Genomic DNA, 5,923 nt, shown 5'->3' with positions numbered 1-5,923 from the left:
CAGCACAAGGCAGCCTCTTACAAGAAAGAATTTTTTATTAAAAAAAAAAAAAATCACATAAATCTTGCATGACACATGCCATATACCCACTACAAGTGTAATGACATGTAATTAATTGCGTGTTTGTAAACCCAACTGTTCAATCATGTTTAATTAACCACATTGTAAGTGGAACATTTGATAGTTAAATGTTGTCTTGCTAAACTGATGAACACCTGGAACATGCAATTAGTTCCACTACCAATATAAATTAACTTTAACTAAAATCTGTTATTAGTCATTATTTTCCTTCCTTCCTGGTAGACCACTAGGATTAAAGATAATAAATAGCCGATGCAGATCCATAGCAATTTGTTAAGACCATGATTGCGGGAGCCCTGCTGCTGCCAATTTTATTTTTCTGTGATACATTCTTCAACAGAGATGACTAACCGCTGCATAAGCCATTGTTTTTCCTTGCCTTTTCATTTCCAAAACTATTTTTTCCTGTGTTGGGGATTTTTTTTTTTGTTTGTTTTTGTTTTGGGGGGTGGTGTTCATTTTTCTTCTACGAACTACCAGGTCGAATGTAAAAAGTTATCTGCAGGTGAGGAGCGGGGAGAAGCAATCACCCCCTCAAGCAGCCAACTATTCTCAGACAGAGAACCTGCTGGTTACAAGATTATTTTTTTTGAGCTGGCCCCGCACCTACCTGTGCACCGAAGGCCCCCGAGGCAGCGCAGTACAGAGCACATGCACACGCTGCTCCAGCAAGAGTATTTCCATTTCTGCACTCAAAGGATGCTACAACACCTGGGACAAACTCCGCAAGCCACAGAAGTAACTTCCTCTGCAGCTAAATACCAAGAAATTGCTCAGTAAAAGCGCAATCCCCAGGAAAGCTCAGGAATTTGGCAGGGCGGAGCAAACCAGCAATGATAAGAGATGCCTGTCAGGCTGCTGACCCCAGCCCGCTGCAGCTCCTGCGCCCGGGAGCGGGACCATCACAAGGGTTGTGGGAGGTGAAGCTGGTTTCCAGCTCTAACCCTGAGCATCTGGGACACCACACCCATGGGGGAATCGGTCAGGAAAATCTCAGCATTCAAAAACAACCCTCAAATCCCATCAAAGCAGCTTAGGAATTCAAGCCTGAAGAGCCCCCCTCGCTCTACTGAAAAGCAAGGCTGGGCAATAATTTTCTCAGGCATAGCCGGGGACGCGCTCCTGCAAGTCAGAGCGGTCGCTCTGACCCCGCACAGGGGCTACGGCTGCTGGTCTATCGGCAGCTCTCAGCACAAGTAAAACTGGGCCCATGCTGAGGGAGTTTCTTTACGCAAGCACTTTGAGCCATTTTGCTTAGCCATTTCAAGGCACACAGATATAAAAATGAGAGCCCTGGAAAAACATCCATTCACAGAAATAACTGGAACGTTTTCAAAAGAACAGAAAAAGCAGACAATACAAAATATATAGAATTAAATTGTGGGGTCTATCTTTAGGTCAAACATTCCTGTTCACTGGCATTATTCGCCATCTCCAGTAGAACCAAGAGGCAGCAAATCTAAAACGATAAAAGGACACAAACATAATGCAATGCCAAACTGCTGAACTGTCATATCATAGCCTGGAAACCGACAGACCAAGAGACCTTAAATAAAAGGACTGGACATCCACATGAGCCTACGCTATCATAAAGATTTAATAATGGTTTGAAACAGACGAAATACCTCCAGAGCTGCAGCAGGAACCTGGTGGAAGGAGCCGGGCTCCTCGCAGCAATGTCCAGAGCCAGCCATCGCTGAATAGACACCAACATTTATAAATCTGACCAACCATGAGACAGGGGATGGCGGAAAGAAATGGCAACTTCTTGCAGCCCGGACACATCTGGAGTAACTCCGTTTGGTGTACACAGATTCTAGTTTCCTTAGGTGTGCCAGCAATATACTGCAGTCTCCTTCCTTCGCACACCAGTACAGAAGATGAGAGTTAGTCAGGCCCTGCACCACAGTGGATGGGACAGTAGAGAAAGAAGTGCAGAGGAAGGTAGAAAGTTATGTCAGTGAGGTTGTGACAAACAAGAAACGAAGTGTTGCACACGCAGAATCTCTTTGAGAAAAAAAGAGTTTAAAAAACCATGTAAATCACCAGTTTTTCCTGGAACACTTGACAGGAACACTTCTATACAGCGAAATAAATGCTGGCAGTACTGCTACTTGGCAGACAAAAGCCCAGGATAGAAATTTTCTAGCCCAAGTGACTGAAGGTGTTGAAAAAGTTACTTGGAGTGAGCCCGTCTATTCAGCCTTACCTGTCATCAGCGTGACTAGGTTGCTATTACATGGGATGTCATCACTTAAGTGAAAAGCCAAGGAAAGCCATCAGCCTGCACAGCTTTAAAATCTCTTTGGACTGCTGTAGGAACCCACACTGCCAAACCAGTCCAGACAGAGCCGTACTGTGCTTGCTTATGGAAGCTATCAATCAAAATTGCTGCAACATGCTTGTTTTCTGGTTTATTTATCCCTATCACCAGCTTCTTTCCTAAACCAGGAGGGTACCCAGAGAAAGAGGAGTTCATCTTAACTATTTAATATCAAGTTAAGAGGAGCCTGGCGTAATTCAGGATCACAGCACAAGCGTGCAGGACTTGGAAAGTTTGATTCCCAAACCTCCTCTTCTACTTTTCAGCCACATTCCCCTTCCCCCACAAACATCTCCACTACTGTGGTCTACCACGCTCCTCAGGTAGCACAAACAGTCCTCCCACTGCATGTTAAAGCCCACATATTTCTTCACAGATTTGGAAGTCTTGGTGAAAAGAAATTCTGCTACTATGAGAAAAGATCACCCCAAATTTACATATAGTTCGCCTGTAGCAGTACATCTGTTCACTATTTCCACAAATTTAACTTTAATGGAAGGATTGCATCTATCAAAAATCCTCTCTAGGACATTTCACATCTCCTGTAGCAAGTGATACAACAAAAGATGACCTTTCCAATGAACTGCTGATAACTCACTGCATGGAAAAAATTAGATCCCTTGCATGCTGTAATACACAATACAGTTATTTGCCTCAAGCAAACTAAGAATTGAACGGCAGAACCAGCTGGTTACAGATGGTAGTGTGAAAAGTTCACCTCCTCCTTTCTCTGCTGCTTAGCTGCAAGAGTATTAGTCAACAAAGCAAAGGATTATTTGTACTTCACTCTGCCCAGATTAAAAAGGATAAATTCTAAAAATGAATCCATAGTCTTCACTTCAAACAATAACATACAGTGCTCCAACAAAGGAGGGAACAGCTTTGACGAAACATCAAATGGGATAATGAAAAAGATCACCGAGATGAGCTTCACATGAATATTGGGCAAAGTTTACTTTCCCGAAAAAAGAACTCAAGCCCTGCCTTTATACCTGACCTGACTGGTACCATGCTGCGTGGGTGTGGGGGTGTGTCATCACTGGCTGATGACAAAATAAAGCAGAACATATTTGCCAACCACGGAAATGTAGACTCAGGCAAACCCCTGTTGCTTCTCCGTGCCAAGTTGTTGTTCCACGGCCCTCCTGATCACCAAAACGTGAAACAAAATACAAAAGATGGCATGAACTGGAGGAGTAGTTGGAACATATTTTTGAATATTTACAATTGATATTCTTCCTCTGACAAGGGGAAAACTGGGGCTAAAGCAAACCTAACCAAGAATTAAAGGATAAATGTTGCTTAATGACAGGGAAATGGCATTAAAAGGTAGGCGGCATAAATGAATGTTCAAGCTTCGCCTCTGCTCAGCATTCTTAGCACCTAAGGCAGGAAAAACACCCCAGCACTCCCTAGGGAAAAACACAGCTAGCAGCGTGTGCTCACAGGCCAGAAAGCCAACCACATCCTGGGCTGTATCAAAAGAAGCGTGGCCAGCAGGTCAAGGGAGGTGACTCTACCCCTCTACTCTGCTGAGACCCCACCTGGAGTCCTGTGTCCAGCTCTGGGGCCTCAACATAAGAAGGACGTGGACCTGTTGGAGTGGGTCCAGAGGAGGGCCACCAAGATGACCAGAGGGCTGGAGCACCTCTGCAATGAGGACAGGCTGAGGGAGTTGGGGTTGTTCAGCCTGGAGAACAGAAGGCTCCAGGGAGACCTTATAGCCCCTTCCAGTACCTGAAAGGGACTTGAAGGAAAGCTGGGAAGGGACTCCTTATCAGGGATTGCAGTGATAGGCCGAGAGGTAACAGTTTTAAACTGGAAGAGCATAGATTTACATTAGATATTAGGAAGAAATTCTTTCCTGTGAGGGTGGTGAGGCACTGGAACAGGTTGCCCAGAGAAGCTGTGGATGCCCCATCCCTGGAAGTGTTCAAGGCCAGGCTGGATGGGGCTTTGAGCAGCCTGGTCTAGCAGGAGGTGTCCCTGCCCAGGGCAGGGGGGTTGGAACTAGGTGATCTTTAAGGTCCTTTCCAACCTAAACCATTCTATGATTCTGTGAAAAGATACTTCAAATCAGTTTAAAAACAGAAAAAAAAAAAAGGCAATTTCACAACTAAGTGCTAAGCACTGAAGACACTGTTCTAACACAGAAACAGATGAACAGTGCAGATGCAACATTACAATCAAATTTCTACACGCATATAAAGCACAGGGGAAGAGCTAGAAGTGATACTTAAGGATGGGGAGATTGTGACCTAATGTGTATAATTAAGCCACTTAAATTAACTCAGCTCCCTTTGTTCTTTTTTTACAGAGAAATGGAAAGCAATAGATAATAGTACCACACTGAGTAAAAAATTTATTAGGGCATTCCTCCCCAAAACTGCTTTGTCTTCATTAAAAATAATGGGAAAAAGAGTTGCTCTAAGCAAAGAATTTCTAATTCTAAAAAGTCAAAAGCTTTAAGGTAATATATCTATTCCAAAAAAGCAGTCATTTGACCAAAAAAGCTGCGTTTTCTGATTTGCCGTGACATATACAGTAATGACAGTGTTGGTTTCTTAACTTTAGGACCTTGTAAGATGTAATGCGCTGATTACATTAGCCCAACAAAATATTTCTAATAAAGCTGCAAAAATTTTCCTTATTTCTAAACACGTAACTGGAAAAACACTTCTTTTTTTTTTAGCATCTTTTTATCCAGCAATAGCACAGGCAGCAAGGATACCTGAAGTAAAAGTTAAACAAGATGTTAAATTGAAAAGATAAGAAGCAAAAAATAGAAGTCAATGTTTCCATCGACTCTCCATCTATTCTCTTTTGGATCTTGGAGACAAAGTACCAAACCAACTTCCACACTGGCCTATGCTCATAAGAAGAGCTGCAGGTACCATGAATCACGCCAGGGCTGCTGAAAAGATCATTAATTTCCTTTCGGGACACGCAGCTTTCTGGTCATCAATCCACCAAATTCACAGCAGTCACCCCAAGCAAAGAATTCATTAATTCCAAGTCAAATAAAGCAGAAATAAGCATGTTCAAAATGTAAGTGATTTTTGTTTCCTGTTTTTCACATAACATGGAATAAGAGGCAAAGGAAAAATGCTCTGATACAGCCTGATACGTGTGGCAGGAGGAAGAAATACGACTCCCACCACATAATGGTACCTTTTACGATCCTCCTGTTCCAGAGTCTTGTCTCTGCTTTGGGAATACAACTTTATATCATTCCATTTCTTATTAACTTTTATTTCTTGTAATAAAAAAATTGAAGTCAACAGTAACAAAACTTGGTCTTTACCATATCCCTGCTGACCCAATTATACTTTGAAGAGGTATAATCAGTCACTCTGGTTATAAATGTTAATGCAACGGAAGGCTTTAATGTTATTCGGGAGAAAAAAAAAAAAAAAATCACAAACTCAACTCTAATCCTCACAGAAGTGCAACATTACAAAAACGATGAATAAATAAATGATTAGAAGATAAAAGTTTGCAGCATATTCTATAGGCTGT

This window comes from Chroicocephalus ridibundus, chromosome 6 (assembly GCF_963924245.1).
Source record: "Chroicocephalus ridibundus chromosome 6, bChrRid1.1, whole genome shotgun sequence".
NCBI lineage: Eukaryota > Metazoa > Chordata > Aves > Charadriiformes > Laridae > Chroicocephalus > Chroicocephalus ridibundus.
Note: the sequence above shows the minus strand (reverse complement) of the source record.